The sequence below is a fragment of the Choloepus didactylus genome, chromosome 26, assembly GCF_015220235.1.
Source record: "Choloepus didactylus isolate mChoDid1 chromosome 26, mChoDid1.pri, whole genome shotgun sequence".
Classification (NCBI taxonomy): Eukaryota; Metazoa; Chordata; class Mammalia; order Pilosa; family Megalonychidae; genus Choloepus; species Choloepus didactylus.
The window spans coordinates 9,863,567-9,884,613 of NC_051332.1; the positions used below are offsets into that span (position 1 = coordinate 9,863,567).

Genomic DNA, 21,047 nt, shown 5'->3' on the forward strand with positions numbered 1-21,047 from the left:
TCCAAATAGATTAAATCCAAATAGAACCTCTCTGAGGCATATACTAATCAGATTGTCAAATCTTGAAGAGAAGGAGAAAGTCCTGAAAGGAAGACAAAAGTGAGTCCTACATAAAAGGGAAACCATGTAAAAGTAAGTACTGCTACTGATCAGGCACCATGGAGGTGAGAAGGCAGAGGTATGACATATTTAAAATTCTGAAAGAGCAGAAATTGCCAGCAAAGAATACATTATCCAGCAAAGCTGTACTTTAAAAGTGAGAGAGAGTTTAAAATTTTCACAGACAAATGCATGCTTAGAGAATATGTTGACAAGACACCTGCCCTGCAAGAAATACTAAATGGAGTTCTGCCACTGAGAAAAAAGTCAGGAAAGAGAGATCTGGGGAAAGGTAGACAACATAAGAGTATTTGAAAGCATAACTTAAAGGAAAAAAAGAGAGAGAGGGAAAAACAGAACTAAAAAAAGGATAAGGTGGTTAGTTCAAGAACTGCCTCCCTAGTAATGAATTTGAATGGGAATGGATTAAACTCTCCAATTTAAAGATATAGACTGACTAAATGGATTAAAAGTATGATCCATTGATGTGCTGTTTACAAGACACTCATCTTAGACCTAGTGGCCCAAAGAGATTGAAAGTGAAAGGATGGAAAGAATATTCCACAGGCACTGTAACCAAAGAAAATAGGGGTAACCATAGAAACATCAGTTGAAATAGCTTTTAAATGTAAAATCAATATGACAAATGAATTACACTTAATATACATATATATATATATAAAGAAATATGTGATTGCATTCAAAATAACAGTATATAAATTTTCTCTAGTGCTCATGGAATGTTCTTCAGGAAAGATAAAATGTTGGGGCACAAAACAAGTCTCAATTTAAAATGACTGAAATCATTCAAACCACATTCTCTTACCATAATGGAATGCAGCTTGAAATCAATAACCACCAAAGAAAAAGAACTTTCAAAAATACATAGAGGTAAGGTGTAAATCTCCCATGCAATATGGGACATGACTCCTAGGGATAAGTCTGGATCTGACAAAAGAGATGAAACATATAATGGAAACACTGGATATACAGAAGGTAGAAATTGAAAGTTCAAAAAAACAACTGGCAAAATCTATGGAAATGACAGACACAACACAAGAGATAAAAGACACAGTGGAGACATACAAAGGCAGATCTCAAGAGGCAGAAGAAAACATTCAGGAACTGGAAAACCAGAGAGCTGAAAGCCTACACACCAAAGAAGAGATAGAGAAAAGAATGGAAAAATATGAGAAGCATCTCTGGGAGTTGAATGACAACACAAAATGCAGGAATGTACATGTCATGGTGTCCCAGAAGAAGAGAAGGGAGCAGGGGCAGAAGCAATAATAGAGGAAATAATGAAAATTTCCCATATCTTATGAAAGACATAAAATTATGGATCCAAGAAACACATCGTACCCCAAACAGAATAGATCTTAATAAGCCTAGGTCAAGCCACTTAATAATCAGATTATGAAATGCCAAAGATGAAGAGAGAATCCTGAAAACACTAAAAGTAAAGTGATACATCACATACAAAGGAAGCTTGATAAGACTATGTATGGATTTCTCAATAGCAACCATGGAGATAAGAAGGAAGTGGGGTGATATATTTAAGATACTGAAAGAGAAAAACTACCAAGCAAGAATCCTATATCTGGCAAAACTGTCCTTCAAATATGAGGGAACATGGGATTGAAAATGCCTTCTTGTCCCAAAAGGGGAAGATAAATGAAACAAAGTAAAGTTTCCAGGGCTGAAAGATATTAAATGGTGTTGAGGTCATACTGGGGATTATTCTTACATTATAGAGATATGCCATTATAGCTTTTAGTGTATTAGAATAGCTAGAGGGAAATACCTGAAACTGTTGAACTGCAACCCAGTAGCCTTGTTTATTGAAGAAAATTGTGTAACTTTATAGCTTATATAGCATGATTGTGTGTAGAAATCCCTGTGACTCACACTCCCTTTATACACTGTATGGACAGATGAGTAGAAAAATGGGAACAAAAAGTAAATGAATAAAAGGGGAGTGTGGGGGCATGGGTTATTTTGGATGTTCTTTTTACTTTTATTTTATTCTTATTTTAATTTTAATTTTTGCCATTTTTTGGAGTAATGGAAACATTCAAAAATTGATGCTGATGATGAATACTCAACTCTATGATGATACTGTGAACAATTGATTGTACACTTTGGATACTATTATGGTATATGATTATACCTCAATAAAATTGCAAGTAAAAATACATATTGGGGGTTAAACAACACACTCTAAACAATCAGTGGGTAAAAAAAGAAATTGCAAAAGAAATCAGTAAATAACCAGAAAAATGCAAATAAGAACACAACATTTGAAATCTATGGGGTGAAGTGAAGGAGGTCCTGAGTGGGATATTTATAACTACAAATGGATACATAAAAAAGGAAGTTGGAGTTAAAACCAAGGGCCTAACTAAACAAAAGAATAAACTAGGGAATGAAGAGCAATTTAACACTAATGCAAGTGTAAGAAAAGAAATAACAAAGATATAAGCGGAAATAAATGATCTGGAGAATAAAAAACAATAGAGGGAATGAACAAGACCAAAAGTTGGTTCTTTGAGATCAATAAGATTGACAAACCCTTTCTAGACTGTCAAAGATAAAAGAAACAAGATGCAAATAAACAAAATCAGAAATGACAGAGCAGTCATTATTATGGTTCTCAAAGAAATTTTTAAAAATCATAAGGAGATGCTATGAACAAATGTGTGCTTACAATCTAGACAATTTAGAAGAAATGGACAATTTCCTGGAAAGAAACCTAGACTGACCTGAGAAGAAATAGGAGACCTCAATAAACAAATCACAAGAGATCTAATCAGTCATCAAGCATCTTATAAATATAAACCAAGGGTCAGATGGGTTTACAGGGGAGTTTTACAAAACACACAAAAAAGAACTGGCACCATTCATGCTCAAATTCTTTCAAAATATTGAAGAAAGATTGGTACATAATTAATTTCATGAAGCTACCATCACTCTATCACCAAAACCAGATAAAGATACTACAAGAAAAGAAAACTACTGGCCAAGCTCCCTAATGAATATAGATGTAAAAATTCTCAACAAAATATTGCAAATTGAATCCAAGGGCACATTAAAAAAATTATACACCACAGCCAAGTGGGGCTCATTCCAGGTACACAAAGGTTGTTCAATAAAAGAAAATCAGTCAAAGAAATACAACACATAAACAAACTGAAAGGGAGAAAACAAACGATATGTTGATAGATGCTGCAAAAGCATTTGACAAAGTTCTGCATCCCTTTTTGATAAAAAAAAAACTATTCAAAATGTCAGAATTGAAGGAAACTTCTTTAACATGGTAAAGGTCATTTGTGAAAAACTCAAAGGCAACATGGTCCTCACTGTTGACTGAATGAAATCCTTTTCTTAAGATTGAGTATGAGATAAGGATGTACAATGCCACCACTACTATTCAACATTATCCTAGAAGTTCCAGCCAGAACAATCCAGCAAGTAAAAGAAATAAGTGCATCCAAATTTGAGAAGAGGAAGTAAAACTTTCATTAATTTTAGATGATATGAATATATATTTGGAGAATTCTGAGAAATTGACAACATAGTTGCTTGAGCTAATAAATTCAGCAAAATGTGAGGGATACAAGAATAATGTGCAAAAATCTGTTATGTTCCTTTATACTTGTAATTATCTAATTGAATAGATAATCCACAAAAACATTCCATTCATCAAAGAATCAAGTACCTAGGAAGAAACTTAACCAAGTATCTAAAGAACCTCTACACAGAAAACCACAAAACTTTATTAAAAGAGATCAAAGTGGGCCTATATTGGTAGGAAGATATCCCATGTTCATGGATAGGAAGTCTAAACATCATTAAGATGTTAATTCTACACAAATTGATATTCTGATTTGATGCAATCCAATAAACATTCAAACAACCTTATTGCAGACTTGAAAAACAAGTTATCAAACTTATTTGGAAGAGAGAGGGAACTTAAATTGCAAAAAAAAAAAAACCATTCTAAAAAAGAATGAAGTGGGAGGACTTATATTTCCTGACTTGAAAGCCACAGTAGTCAAAAGAGCATGGATCTGGCATAAAGATAGACATATTGATAATGGATTAAAATCTTGAAATAAGAAATAGACACCCAGGTTTTTGGTCAACTGAATTTTGACAAGGTTTCCAAATTCATTGAACTGGGACAGAGTAGTCTCTTCCCCAAATGAGGCTGGGAGAACTGGATATACACATCCAAAAGAATGAAAGATAACCCCTCCCTCACATCCTATACAACAATTAATTCAAGTTGGATTAAAGACCTAAATATAAGAGCCAGTACAATAAAAGCCTTAGAAGATAATATAGGGAAGAGATCCAATCAGTCATCAAAAATCTTCCCACAAATAAATGCCCAGGGCCAGATGGCTTCACAGGGGAATTCTACCAAACGTTCCAGAAAGAACTGACACCACTCTTACTCAAACTCTTTCAAAACTTTGAAGAAAATGGAACACTACCTAACTCATTTTATGCAGCTAACACCAATCTAATACCAAAACCAGGCAAAGATGCTACAAAAAAGGAAAACTACCAGCCAATCTCCCTAATGAATATCGATGCAAAAATCCTCAACAAAATACTTGCAAATCGAATCCAAAGACACATTAAAAAAATCATACACCATGACCAAGTGGGGTTCATTCCAGGCATACAAGGATGGTTCAACATAAGAAAATCAATCAATGTATTAAAACACATTAAAAATTCAAAAGGGAAAATTCAGATGATCATCTCAATAGATGCTGAAACAGCATTTGACAAAATCCAACATCCATTTTTGATAAAAACACTTCAAAAGGTAGGAATTGAAGGAAATTTCCTCAATATGATAAAGAGCATATATGAAAAACCCACAGCCAGCATAGTACTCAATGGTGAGAGATTGAAAGCCTTCCCTCTAAGATCAGGAACAAGACAAGGATGCCCACTGTCACCACTGTTATTCAACATTGTGCTGGAAGTGCTAGCCAGGGCAATCCGGCAAGACAAAGAAATAAAAGGCATCCAAATTGGAAAAGAAGAAGTAAAACTGTCATTGTTTGTAGATGATATGATCTTATATCTGGAAAACCCTGAGAAATCAACGATACAGCTACTAGAGCTAATAAACAAATTTAGCAAAGTAGCAGGATACAAGATTAATGCACGTAAGTCAGTAACGTTTCGATATCCTAGAAATGAACAAACTGAAGAGACACTCAAGAAAAAGATACCATTTTCAATAGCAACTAAAACAATCAAGTACCTAGGAATAAACTTAACCAAAGATGTAAAAGACCTATACAAAGAAAACTACATAACTCTACTAAAAGAAATAGAAGGGGACCTTAAAAGATGGAAAAGTATTCCATGTTCATAGATAGGAAGGCTAAATGTCATTAAGATGTCAATTCTACCCAAACTCATCTGCAGATTCAATGCAATCCCAATCAAAATTCCAACAACCTACTTTACAGACTTGGAAAAGCTTGTTATCAAATTTATTTGGAAAAGGAAGATGCCTCGAATTGCTAAAGACACTCTAAAAAAGAAAAACGAAGTGGGAGGACTTACACTCCCTGACTTTAAAGCTTATTATAAAGCCACAGTTGTCAAAACAGCATGGTACTGGCACAAAGAGAGACATATAGATCAATGCAATTGAATTGAGAATTCGGAGATAGACCCCCAGATCTATGGCCGACTGATCTTTGATAAGGCCCCCAAAGTCACTGAACTGAGTCATAATGGTCTTTTCAACAAATGGGGCTGGGAGAGTTGGATATCCATATCCAAAAGAATGAAAGAGGACCCCTACCTCACACTCTACACAAAAAATAACTCAAAATGGACAAAAGATTGCAATATAAAAGAAAGTACCATAAAACTCCTAGAAGATAATGTAGGAAAACATCTTCAAGACGTTGTATTAGGTGGCCACTTCCTAGACTTTACACTCAAAGCACAAGCAACAAAAGAAAAAATAGATAAATGGGAACTCCTCAAGCTTAGAAGTTTCTGCACCTCAAAGGAATTTCTCAAAAAGGTAAAGAGGCAGCCAACTCAATGGGAAAAAATTTTGGAAACCATGTATCTGACAAAAGACTGATAGTCTTGCATATACAAGGAAATCCTACAACTCAATGACAATAGTACAGATAGCCCAATTATAAAATGGGCAAAAGATATGAAAAGACAGTTCTCTGAAGAGGAAATACAAATGGCCAAGAAACACATGAAAAAATGTTCAGCTTCACTAGCTATTAGAGAGATGCAAATTAAGACCACAATGAGATACTATCTAACACCGATTAGAATGGCTGCCATTAAACAAACAGGAAACTACAAATGCTGGAGGGGATGTGAAGAAATTAGAACTCTTATTCATTGTTGGTGGGACTGTATAATGGTAGCCACTCTGGAAGTCAGTCTGGCAGTTCCTTAGAAAACTAGATATAGAGCTACCATTCGATCCAGCGATTGCACTTCTTGGTATATACCCGGAAGATCGGAAAGCAGTGACACGAACAGATATCTGCAGGCCAATGTTCATAGCAGCATTATTCACAATTGCCAAGAGATGGAAACAACCCAAATGTCCTTCAACAGATGAGTGGATAAATAAAATGTGGTGTATACACATGATGGAATACTACATGGCAGTAAGAAGTAATGATCTCGTGAAACATATGACAACATGGATGAACCTTGAAGACATAATGCTGAGCGAAATAAGCCAGGCACAAAAAGAGAAATATTATATGCTACCACCAATGTGAACTTTGAAAAATGTAAAACAAATGGTTTATAATGTAGAATGTAGGGGAACTAGCAATAGAGAGCAATTAAAGAAGGGGGAACAATAATCCAAGAAGAACAGATAAGCTGTTTAACGTTCTGGGGATGCCCAGGAATGACTATGGTCTGTTAATTTCTGATGGATATAGTAGGAACAAGTTCACAGAAATGTTGCTATATTAGGTAACTTTCTTGGGGTAAAGTAGGAACATGTTGGAAGTAAAGCAGTTATCTTAGGTTAGTTGTCTTTTTCTTACTCCCTTGTTATGGTCTCTTTGAAATGTTCTTTTATTGTATTTTTTTTTAATGCTTTTTTTCATACAGTTGATTTTAAAAAGAAAAAAGTTAAAAAAAAAAAAAAAACAAGGAAAAAATATGTAGAACCCCCTTGAGGAGCCTGTGGAAAATGCAGGGATATTGGCCTACACCACCTCGATGGTTGCTAACATGACCACAGACATAGGGGACTGGTGGTTTGATGGGTTGAGCCCTCTAACACAGGATTTAGCTTTGGGAAGATGGTTGCTGCAAAGAAGAGGCTAGGCATCCCTATAATTGTGCCTAAAAGCCTCCTCCCAAATGTCTCTTTGTTGCTCAGATGTGGCCCTCTCTCTCTAGCTAAGCCAACTTGAAAGGTGAAATCACTGCCCTCCCCCCTATGTGGGATCAGACACCCAGGGGAGTGAATCTCCCTGGAGGAATGTAGACCTGGCATTGTGGGACAGAGAACATCTTCTTGACCAAAAGGGGGATGTGAAAGGAAATGAAATTAGCTTCAGTGGCAGAAAGATTCCAAAAGGAGCCAAGAGGTCACTCTGGTGGGCACTCTTATGCACAATTTAGACAACCCTTTTTAGGTTCTAAAGAATTGGGGTAGCTGGTGGTGGATACCTGAAACTATCAAACTACAACCCAAAACCCATGAATCTCAAAGACAATTGTATAAAAATGTAGCTTATGAGGGGTGACAATGGGATTGGGAAAGCCATAAAGACCACACTCCACTTTGTCTAGTTTACGGATGGATGAGTAGAAAAATAGGGGAAGGAAACAAACAAACAAACAGACAAAGGTACCCAGTGTTCTTTTTTACTTCAATTGCTCTTTTTCACTTTAATTATTATTCTTGTTATTTTTGTGTGTGTGCTAATGAATGTGTCAGGGATTGATTTAGGTGATGAATGTACAACTATGTCATGGTACTGTGAACAATCGAGTGTACAATTTGTTTTGTATGACTGCGTGGTATGTGAATATATCTCAATAAAATGAAGATAAAAAAAGATAATATAGGGAAACATCCTGAATACAATTATTATTAGAAGTAGCTAATTAGACCTTAAACCCAAAGCACAAGAAACAAAACCAAAAAAATAGATAAATAGAAACTCCTAAAAATCAAAAACTTGTGTGCTCTAAGGATTTTGTCAAAAAGGCAATGAGGCAGACAACTCAACAGGAGAAAAGTTTTGATAATCATATATCTGATAAGAAACTGATATCCAGCATACATAAAAAAATCCTACAACTCAACAACAAATGTACAAACATCCCAATTATGAAAGGAAAAGTGATATGAAAATACATTTTTCCAAAGAGGAAACACAAATGGCTAAATTTCACAAGAAAAAGTATTTATCTTAATAGCAATTAGAGAAATGCAAAACAAAACCACAATGAGGTATCACCTCACATGAATAAGAATGGCTGCCATTAAACAAACAGGGGACTACAAATGATGGAAAGGATGTGGAGAAGTTGGAATTCTTATCCACTTCTGGTGGGAATGTATAATTTTACAGATGCTGTGTAAGACATTTTGCAGCTCCTCAGAAAACTAAATGTTAAGTTACCCTATGATCCTTCAATTCCAGTACTCTGTATATACCTACAAGATCTGAAACAAGTGACACAGACATTTTCACCCTGATGTTTTAGTGGTCTTTTCACAACTGACAAAAGATGAAAACAATCCAAGTTGCTCCAACAGGTGAGTGGATAAATAAAATGTGTATCCATATGATGGAATATTATGCAAAAGTAAGAAGGAATTAAGTCCTGAAATATGTGACAAAATGGATGAAGCCTGACAACATAATGCTGACACAAAAGGAAAGACATTGCTTATTATCACTAATATGTACTTTTTGTATAATGTAAAATCAGTGTTTTAAAATGTAGAATATAGAGGACCCAGATATAGACAGAAGCCAGACAAGGGGAATGATTACCTAATATATACAGACCTGTTAATGAGGTTGAACTTAAAAGGAATGGGAAAGGACATGGGTGACAAAATCTCATTAATGGAATTAAAAGTATCAGTGCTGTATTGAAGGTGAACATGATTGAAAGGGGTTGTTTAATGCCATGTATCCCATAGATAAGCACTAGAAATATAAATAAGTGACTGCATGATGACACTGGTACAGAGTTAATAACATAGTGGTATATGGGGAAAACTAGCCATGGCATACAATGTACTATATTTAATAGGAATACCTTCCTAGAACCACAATAATATTAGGAATAAATAATTAGGGCATAATAAGAGCTTTGGGGTGTTTTGGGTTATGATAATTTTTAAAAGTGAGAGTGATGATTGAACAACAAAGTGAAAATAATGTGGGACATTTCTTATCTTGGACAGAATATGTTATGTGTGAAAATAGTAACCCCCTATTTAATAAGTCAAACCTTTCATCTTGAGGCTTGCTGTTGTGAAACTTATGGCTGTAAAGTGAAGGTTAATTCTACCTATAATTATTTCTAACTGTCACTTCCAAAGAGCCTCTTTCGTTGCTTATGTGTGGGTGTTTCTTTCTCTAGCCCATCTCTGCAAAGAAATTCAATACCCACCCTGCTACATGGGACATGACTCCCAGGGGAGTGAATCTTCCTGACAATGTGGGATATGACTCCCAGGAAGGAGCCTGACTCAGACATCAAGAGACTGAGAATGCCTTCTTGCCCCAATGGGGGGAAAGAAAGTTTACAGAGTAAGGGTTCAGTGGCTAAGATATTTAAAATAGAGTCAAGAATTTGTTCCTAGATGTTACTATGGTGCAAGCATTAGCTACATATTTCAAATGGCCACAGTATGCCAAGCCCAAATCAACATTAGTCCTAAACATTCTAATGAATACACAAGTCCCTATCTGAGACTCTTTCAAATTTCAGTCACTAGGTTTATTTCTCAGCAATTTAAATCCTCCAGAGTATTCCTATGCCAGATATGTCCCCAAACCCAGAGGTAACAGCCTCTTCAAAAACATCAACCTGATGCACCCCATTCCACATACTATTGACACCCCTTTAAAATATGAAAAAATTAGGGTTGTCAGTGCCCACATATCCCTGAAGATTGAAATAGTGGTCCAATGACAGGAAGAAGTAGCAACAGGTAAGATAGGTTTTAACAAAAAAACATGAATAGTGGATCATATAAATATATTTTTAGTCTCTAGTGTATTAGAACAGCTAGAAGGAAATAACTGAAATTGTAGAATAGTAACCCATACAATTCTTTGAAATTTGCTCTTTAAATTCCTGCTTAGTTTTACTTTGAAAGTTATCATTTTCTAGTATGTATATTATATTTCATAATAAAAATGCAAAAAAAAAAAAAAACAGTTGGCCATAAAAAATTGACTCAAGTATATGCTGTCTGCAAGAGACTCACCTTAAATGTAAAGATAAAAGTAGGTTGAAAGTGAAGGGATAAAAAAATAAAACATGCAAGTATTAGCTAAAAGAGATCCTGGGTAGCTATAGTAATAACATAAAAATTAGACATTAGGGTCTTTGCCTGGTTAGTGCCATAATGCTGTTGTGCCACTGGGAGCTCCAGGATCACCATAGATGTGGACAAGATGTGACCTTCTGCCTGAAATATCTCAATTTATTTATAAGTTTCAGTGCACACTTGAGGTTGCATTTTATGTAAAGGAAACACTGGTATGTGTGTACAAGAGCCAGAACCACAGAAAAGTGTGAAAGAAACCAAACAATTGGATGGTGAAGACCCTGAGATGATCTTTATTGGGGTGGAACATGTACCTGAAGATGCTGAGCTGATATTTTTAGACTGACTTCAAATTCCAAACCAGTTGTTTCAAACATTTTTAACAGAGTCATCCCAGGTCTAATTCAAGGAGAAAATAGTATGGTCACTTCTAACAAGGTACTTGTCATGCATTGCAGGCTATAAGTCTTGTGACCCTTACATCGAGTGACCATCTTGCCAGTTTCTTAATCAGAATCAAGAGCAACATGTAGTCCCATTATTATTGAGACTTTGTCTGAACCTGATTATAAAATTAATTCACCACAAGTCATGCCTAATAACTTCAGAGCTATTTTCTCCTGAGTTCATTGCAGCATCCAGGAAGAGCAGCACTTTCTGTAGGATGTATAGATGAAAATCCTTGTATATCAAAGTTACTTCCAACTCTGAAGTAAATATCATTAATCCCAAAAGGCCTAAACTCAGTGATGGACATTCTTTAGCTTTGTCCCCCTTGGGTATATCTCATACAAAAAACAATCAGCCAAATATACCCTCCAAAGATTGTCATACCTTGTTAAACCATGTTCAGAATGGAGCAATTTTTACAATGTTTTGCAAAGGAAAAACTCAAGCCTGTAAATCCAGTCAGGGGAAATGGAGGATGGGCAAAATAGATTTTTCAAATATAGCAGGTCATGAAACTGCTGATTTCAAGAAAGGAATCATAATTGTGTTACTTCATGAATTTTACTATGAACAACATAAAGAAAATGTGCAGCCAGAACAGAAGACTGACACAAACCTTAAATGCCTAAGTTGCTTTATTTATATTTGGAAATATAATCAAATCAAATCAAAACCCCCCACAGAAACCCCCACAAGAAGCAAAGGGGTGACAGCTGGGAAAGACACAGCACCTGCCAACATGTCCACTGGCAATTCCCCTCTCCTTTCCAGCTACAGTGCCATATAGAAATTGTGCACAACCTCAGGAACCCTCCACTTTCTGTAAAATATGTGAATTGTTATTTGAAACAGACCAGGTTCTCTTACAACACTGGAAAGACATTCACAAACTTGGTGAAAAACCTTACATTTGACAGGCTTACGATTATATATCATCAGCCTTTGCTGATGTGGAAACACATTTTAGAATACACTATGAAATTCTAAAAATTTGCTTTGTCCTTTTTTTCTAAAACTTTAAAAAATGACCTCACCATACATTTGCCATTGTAGAGGGCACTGTGAAAAGAATGTTCACCAGTGTTCCAAATGCTGTCTACAGTTTTTAACTTTCAAGGAGAAACTGTAGCACCAGACCTAGCATCATCAAATGTTTAAGAAGCCTAAGCTACTGGAAGCATTGTCTTCTGAAATAAAAGTTGATATTCAAGTGTCCCTGGGACCTCTTCAACCAGGATCAGTGGAAGTAGCATCCATTACTGTGAGCATGTGTGACTTCAATCCAACATCCCTCTAAAAATAGAATTCAAAAAACCCTCATTAATTCTAGTTTTGGTGAATTTTCTAAAGCAGATATTTTAATCCAAATCAACCCCCCCCAAAGAAACAATATTTGTCAATAGCACCAAAAAGAGTGACACAAATGGATCATTCATGAATTTCTTTTAACTAATGATCTACAATATGGTTGGCTTTGAAATATGAGGTGTTACTTTAAAACATTCTTAGCTTTCATGTAATCATCTAGTTTAACTTATAAATGGTGCTTGTGTGTGCAAGAAAGAAAGCAGGAGACAAAAAAAGGGAATACATTATTAATATTTTGTTATTTATTCTGAGTTTGGAAGTTTATCCATCTGTATATAGAATGTCTAATGTTTTTGAAGTACTTAATTTTATTTTCATCTTTTTCCATGCATTGAAGATTTGAATATTAACTCTTTCCTAACTGAAATGGCTTTGTTATGGGATAAGACCTGACTTTGTTCACTGCTGAACTCCCAATAACAGATGAAGAAATGTAAAATCCACAAATATGTGGAAATTAAAACCATACTCTTAACCAATGAGTTAAAGGGTGTATTAGCCAGCATTCTGTAGGGAAACAGAAACAGTAGGAGGTATCTGCAAATATTAGGAGATTTTGTCAAAGTGTCTCACACAATTGTGGGTATGCACATGTCCAAATTCCATAAGTCAGGCTACAGGTTGACAACTACAATGACAGTTTTCAATGAATTCCCCAGGAGAAGTTGGCTGGCTGAAGTAGAGATGAAAATTCTCCCTTCTGACTGCTGAAGACATCACATCTCTTTTTAAAGCCTTCAACTGATTGGATGAAAATATCTCTGCTGAAGAGACCCTCCTTAGTTTGTTGGAAATATAATCGATCTAAATACAATCAACTTGATTTAAGTCCATGAAATGTCCTCACAGTAACAGGCTTGTGCTTGTTTGACCAGACCACTGGGGACCAATACCTGGCCAGGTTGACATATGAAACCTAATTATCAAAGTCCACCCCTTGTCAGCTATATATCACATTAAACCATACTTGATCTCTAAATAAAAAACAACAGATATATTTTTGCCTAACAATGCTCAACTGTCCTGTGTACAACAGGGAATGCACTATATCTCTCCAGACTAGAGTGCACATCCTTGGGTAGTATACACTCTTAAACTTGATATCCTACAACTCAAACATTATGAAATGAACAGTACAACTTGTGCCAGATAAGGGGATAAGATAGAGAAGAAAACAAAGATATTTGCTTTATATACATATACAAATGTACTCATAACAAAACAAGGAAGAAATATTCATTTCATTAGAACTCACATTTCTGTAACTGGTCATACGGTTGTGGTTCATATTTATCACTACCTTCTTCCACTACACATTCCATGTCCCTTTTACCCTCAGCAAGCATTTCAATAGCCTGTTGTTCTATGCCTGATAGGGTCAACCAAAGCTTCATTCCTGAACTTTCTGGGCCAATGTCAGCCCTGCCTTGATTGGGTTGTTGCAGCTTTTCATTGACGTAATCACAGGGCATAGTGGTACTAAGAGATGCCCTAGGGGATCAACTGTATTCCAGGCAAACCCTTCTTTACCTCAATTGTGTAGTTGCAGTGTTATTTCTCCTTGAGGGTCAGGATCAATCACCCAATCCAGTACAGCAATCCCCTTCTTTTCTTGGTGATTCAGAGGCATAAGCCCAAAGTGGGTATGTGGCCATCTCAACTTCCAGTTCAATAGAATCATTGTGTTTCCTGGTGGAAGCCCTCCTCCTTTAGGAACTAAGACTTGTAGACCAGCAGAGCAGAAAGCAAAAGATTTCTACTGGATCACTAGGGGTAGTAATGAGTGATGCCACTCCCACTTTCACCCCTTGATTCCTGGACACATGAATCCCAGTACGGGTAAGACAGCTCCCTATATTGGCTGTTTATTTAGAACATACACTAGCTTCCTGGAGATAATTGCTCCAGCCATGCAAAGTATTATTACATTGTTCATGCCATAATTGAGGCTTAATCATGATTATGAGGCTTAATAATTATATCAATCTAGCTGCTTCAGGATGATGAGGAATGCTGCAGGACAAGAGAATTCCATGAGTGTATGCCCATCACCACATTACATTTGCTATGAAGTGGGACCCTTGATTAGAAGCAATGCCATGTGGGATACCAAAATGGTGGATAAGGCATTCTATAAGACTAAGGATGGCAGTATTTTCAGAAGCATTGTGTGAATGGAAGGCAAACCCACATCTGAAGTATGTTCCTATTCCAGTTAGAAGATGTTGCTAAACCTTCCATGATGGAAGTGATGCAGTGTAATCAACCTGTCAACAGGTAGCAGGCTGTTCACCTTGGGGAATGGTGCCATATTGGGGACATAGTGTGTGTCTCCCTGCTGGCAGATTGGGCACTCAACAATGGCTGTAGTCAAGTCAACTTTGGTGAGTAGAATTCCATGTTGCTGAGCCCATGCAAAACCTTCATCCGTACCACAATGATCATTTTTTTATGAACCCATTGAGCAGTGGCAGGATGGGCTGGGGAAAGAGACTGACTGGTATCCATAAAATGTGTCATCATATGCACTTGATTATTGAAATCTTCCACTGTTGAAATCACCTTCTTGTAAGCATTCTCATGGGATGCAAATACCTTCATGTTTTTGTGCAATCATAAAGGTCTATCCACAGACCTCTTTGTCATCTATTATCAATCATGTTCCTTCCAAGTCTCTAACTATCTAGCCAAATCATTAGCAACAGCCCTTCTATCAGTATGCAAATATACCTCTGGCCAGTTCTCCTTCTAGGCAAAATGAACAATGAGGAGCACTGCTCAAATTTCTGCCCACTGGGAGGATTGTCCTTCAGGGACATCCCAGAAAGTGGTTGCTGTGCTGTAGCTGGCCACTGTCAGGAGTTACCTGTGTATCATGCAGAACCATCTATAAATCAGGTCCAAGTTTTCTACTCTTCAGTAAACTGCTTGTAATGAACTCTACAAGAGGCCATAGTTTTGGGCTGGGAAAGAAAAGATAATGTGGCAGGAGTGGAGGCTATGGGCATATAGGTCATTTCTTCATTAAACTCTCTTGTGCCTTCAAGACCTGCTTGGGTCCTATCTTGAATACCACTTCCATTTTATGGTGAAGCACTTCTGTGCCTGCCCAACATTATAGCTTGGTTGTCAGACAACACCCAGCTCATGATAGGCAAATATGGTCTCCTGGGAACTTGGTGGCCCATCGTTAAGCATTCAGTCTCTATTAAGGCAAAGTAACAGGCCAAATAATTATCTGTAGAGGATAGCAAGGCTTTGCTCCAAAATCCTAAGGACCTGCATTGTGATTATTCTATAGGGCCCTGCCAAAGTCTTCATTGTCTCTACTTGCCACTGACACTTCCAACACCATTGGATCTGCTAGATCACATGAGTGAAGTGGCAGAGCAGATTGCACAGCATGTTGGGCCTGCTGTAAATCCTCCTGTTGTTCCAGTTCCCACTCAAGGTAGAGATGTTTCTGGCCAGTAAGTACATAGGCAAGAGTAGCACAACTAAATGAGGAATATGTTATCTTCCAAATCCAAAGAGACCAATTAGGCACTGTGCCTGCTTTTGGTAATAGGAGAGGACAGATTTTGCCACTTATCCTTCACACTGACATGCTCACTACCAATGAATACCTAGAAATTTCACTGAGATGGAAGGCCCTTGTATTTTCTTGGATTTATTTCCCATCCTCTGACCTGCAAATGACTTACAAATAAGACTACAGTAGTTGCTACTTCTTGCTCACTAGGTTAAATCAACCTGATACCATCAATATAATAGACCAGGTTTCTGTCCTGTGGGAGGGGAGAATGATCAAATTTCCTGCAGATAAGATTATGACACAGGGTTGGAGAGTTGTTATATCCCTGAGTTATTACAGTGAAGGTATACTGCTGGCTCTGCCAGCTAAAAGCAAACAGTCTCTTCTGGCCGTTACTAACAGCAACTATGTAAAAGCCTTTACAAGACCAACAGCTGAATACCAGGTACCAGGAGCTGCATTTGTCATCACCACCTGGTTAAGTTTATTATAACCCACTGTCTTTCTCCAAGATTCATCTGTTTTCTGCAAAGGCCAAATCAGAGAGTTGAAAGAGAATGTGGTGAGAATCAATAGCCCTGAATCCTTCAAGTCCTAAAGAATTGCACTAATATATTAATTATTTCCAGGAATCTGTTACTGCTTCTGATTTAGTATTTTGCTAGGTAGGGGCCATTCTAGAGGCTTTTCTTGGCCTTTCCTACCATAATATCCTTCACTTAATAAGTCAGGGAACCAATGTGGGGATTCTGGCAGTGGCTGATAACGTCTATCCCAAATATACATTCTAGAACTGGGGAAATAACCACAGAATGGGTCTGGACATGTGATAAAACCCCATGAGTCTCCTGACCTCTATAAGCCCCTGCTCTGACAGGTGGGTAACAGTCACATTGTAACTGGGTCCTTCCCCAAGGAGACCCAGCTTTCCCCTCATTCAAGCTATGCGCCTGAGAGTAAACTGTCTCATCTGAGTACTGATTAAGGGGCCACAATTCTCTCATTTTGTAATTCAAATTAGGCTTATTCAATTGAACTAGAAATCTTCTGCTACTAAAGATCAAGTAAGAATTTAGTAGACTATCCATCTATTTTCCTTCTAGGTAATCTATGATCTACTAACCAACACCATATGTCTCTGCAAGTCAGACTATTTGATTGCTGCTCTGAGACTTCTGCCCATTATGTTGCCATGACCTCCTTGTCTTTGGAAATTAGGAGATTCCATGTGGCTTCTGCCAATTTGGGATCTGGTCATCCCCATTGTGTTTAATAATTCCAGTTCAGTGACAGAAATTCCCACAGTAATATCTTCCCTTGAGAAAAGAGTGACTACAGAGCTCTTCAGAGATGATAGAGGTAGTCTCACAACTTTATTCTCCACAGTTCTGGTGAAAGGTGTGCCCTCTGCACATTCCTGGGGCAGGTGAGTAGATCTTACATGATAAATCCATCCTAACATTCTAATCACTGTAGACCCTTGCATCCCCTAAACTAAAGTATACCATGACAGTTCTGGCATATTGATCTCATGTAATTTAAGCCAACTTTGGATCCATAATTCAACCAACCACCCAGATAAAGCCCTTTCTAAACACTCAAGCTACAATATTGAATCCAGAATCTCTTTTTGGTGGGCCCATATCTACAAATGTTCATTCCAGCATTATCCCACCTTCTTAATATCCTTCCCACACATATTCCCCCAATTTCTGTTTATATAAACTGGAAAACTCATGCAGTTCTTTTAGAATAGTGTACCTCTTCATGGGTCACAATTTGTACCTCACTCTTGGAGCCTGTTGGGACTTAATCTAGTTATGGGTCTGGAAGAGGTGGTGATGGTTAGTTCCATGTGTCAGCTTGGCCACATGATGGCACCCAGTTGTCTGGTCAAGTATGCACTGACCTGTTCCTGCAAGGACATTTCATGGCCAGTTAATAAACCAGAAGTGTGGTTTATTAAATCATCAATTGATTGCATCTGTGTCTTATTACAATGGTCAACTAAGGGAGTGTCTCCTGCAATGAGACAATCCAATCAGTTGGATTTAATCCTGTCAGTTGAATATTTTAAGGGAGAAGAAAGAACTTTCACTTCTTCAGTCAGTCAACCTCTCCTCCAGAGTTCATTAAGGACCTTCATCAGAGTAGCTAGCTTTCCAACTGCCCTATGGAATTTGGACAAATTTGAGACACTTTTATAGAACCACATAATTACAGCTATCCCCTGTTGGTTCTGTTTTTCTGGAGGACCCTGATTAATGCAGAGGGGTGGTGGGAGTGGGTCATGAAAAGAATTAGAAGTGTCTTTCAAGCCAATTAACTCAGGGCATTATGTTGAGGATTCAATTGCTGAAACAGGATTAATCTCTCCTTTTTCATCAGGGGAGATGGTAACAGGTATATCAAGCACTGTAGGGTTAAACTCTCCAATGGATGTTGGATGGGAGATTCCTCAAGTCAGGCTGGAGGACCAGTTGCTGTCCCCTCAGGGCAGGCTGGAGGTCAGGTAGTTGTTTCCTCAGGGCAGATCATTACAGGTTTATTTAGTGAAGACTCAAAAACTCAGCAGAATGTAGGGTTTCAATGTCCCCACTGCCATCATTGTCACCACATATATCCCAATTCCAATTTTTAGGATCCCATTCCTTTCAAATTAATGCCTTCTCTTTAACAAGAGACACCCTGCAAGGTTGAGATTTTGGTTTACATATAGGTTGATTGTAAAGTTTTCAATAAGGATAGTGGTTATGGTCAAATATTAATGTGAGTGAAATTAACAATTCTCTAGTATGTAAAGGAATGTGTATGAAAGGGGATATGTTGGATCATGCATGTTAATAAAATGAAAGTCTGAGATAAAAATGGGAGAGCATAACAAAATGAATCCTTTTTTGGACAATGGGCTGGGATTAATAATACGAATCTAAAAATATTCTTTCCTGAATTATAATGGATGTACAACATTAAAGAAGGTGCTAAAAATAGAAATGAAAACCATCCAACATGGAAATGACAAAGAAAATTTCACTTGTAGCAGATGACATGATCCTAGATAAAGGTAGCCCCCAAAATTATACTGCAAAACTCTGAGGGCTTATGAAAAAATTCAGCAAAGTGGCAGGGCACAAAAAATGCACCCAAAGAATCTGTACTATTTCTATTCATCAGTAGAGAGTGCACAGAAGAGAATCTCAAGGAAAACTTCCATTTATAATGACAAATAAAAGAATCAAATTCAAATCAGCTGTGTGCCAAGAAAAGCCACACAGAGAACGAGGTACCAATTCTGGTTCTTGACTGGTAACTGGGTGGCTGGGGACTGGCCCTGAAAAGGGGGTTTCTTTTTTTTTTCATTTTTTTCTCTCATTTGAGGTAGCTCGTTAGAGGAAGCCTCATGCATTTTCAACTGTCAGAGCTGACATAGGCAAGGGTGGATTTAAGATAGAGAGGAAAAGGTAGAAGTCAAATGTTGGAGGTAAATTTCTAAAGGGATTATCTTCCCTAAGAAAAGGAGTAGGGAGGGCCCAGGTCAAGTGGTTGCCCTCCCTCAGAGAACTAGATCCTGCGGCCTGGGGAAAAAACAGAAGCAGTTTATGCTTGGCTTCTGAAGATGTCAGTCCCTGGCAGGGAGAGGGTTTAATGAGAATTAACAGTAACACATTTCTTTATGCCAGTGGGAAGCTGATGGCTGATGAGCACTACATGCTGGGTAGGATAAGAAAAGCCCAGTATCTAGAGCCCTCACAGGAAAGTCTGGTAACTTTTTGTGTCTCATTCTCAGGGAAACATAATACTGATTACAGCAGCTGACTGAGAATTGGGCCTGCCTGTCTGGGAAAATTTGAGTGGGGCAATCAAGGAAACCAGATGCTTAGACAACAAAAATTTATGACACACTATAAAAAATTAAGACATGGTCCAGTCAAAGGAACAAACTTACCCTTCAAATGAGATACAGGATTTGAAACAACTAATTAAAGATCCTCAAATGAATATGCTAAATCAGTTCAAAAATCAAATCAGCCACCAGAGAAGACGGCAGCATAGAGAGGAGTGGAAGACTTAGTCCCCCCAGAACAATTCATAAATGACCAAAAAACTAGTAAATAACCTGCAATAACAACGGGTAGACAAACATGACTGCACTCATCATCCACCAACCTGAATTGGGAGGAATGTCCGAGATCACAGCATAAAATCTGTAAGTAAAATTGTGGACACGTGCTGAGAACCGAGAGCTGAGAGCCCCTCCCTCATGGAAGCCGTGCGGTGTTAGAGAGCAGCACTCTCTCAGCCTGGCCCAAGTGAAGTTTTAATATTAACTGCTCAATACAGACAGTGAATCCTCAACAAGCAGAGGCTTTTGGTGACAACTGACCTTGGGAGAGTCAGGGGACATATCTGTCTCAGGACAGGGAGCCCAGAGGATCGGGTTCTATCTCTGGCTGATGGGTGAACCTGGGAGTTTTTCTGTCACTTTCTCTCTCTGTGGAGAAGACCTCAGCTGTTCTCAGCCCACAACGCTTTTCAGTAAAGACAGCCTCAGACATTTTAAAACCAAAACAATTCGATCAGCAGAGTCACAGAAACAAAGAACTTATTGATATACAAATGACATCTCTGGAGGGGGCATAGCTTCCCAAGAGGAAAGGGAGGGGCTCAGCTCTACTGTCCATCTTTCAGTCTTTCTGAAACCAGACCCCAAAGCCTGGGGGAGGAGAGCCACAGGCCACACCCTCTTACACGGGCAGTGACAGGTGCATCTGGCCGGCAGAAAAGCACAGGTATCTCAATCCTCTAAAAAAAGCCATCAGGGAAACCAGATACTGAAATATTGCCTCTTTCTGTGACCTGAGCCTGTTCTCATATGGAAAAACCTGATTGGGGTGGCCTAGGAAGTCAGATGCCTAGACAACAGAAAACTGCAACCTACACTAAGAAAAATGAAGCTATGACCCAGTCACAGGAACAAACATACACTTCAACTGAGATACAGGAATTTAAACAATTAATGTTAAATTAATT

The 21,047-nt window shown here is 37.7% G+C and overlaps 1 pseudogene; it reads left to right on the top strand.

Annotated features, from left to right (window-relative positions):
- Positions 1 to 8,356: 8,356 nt before the first annotated feature.
- Positions 8,357 to 12,410, top strand: LOC119520748 (annotated as a pseudogene).
- Positions 12,411 to 21,047: the final 8,637 nt, after the last annotated feature.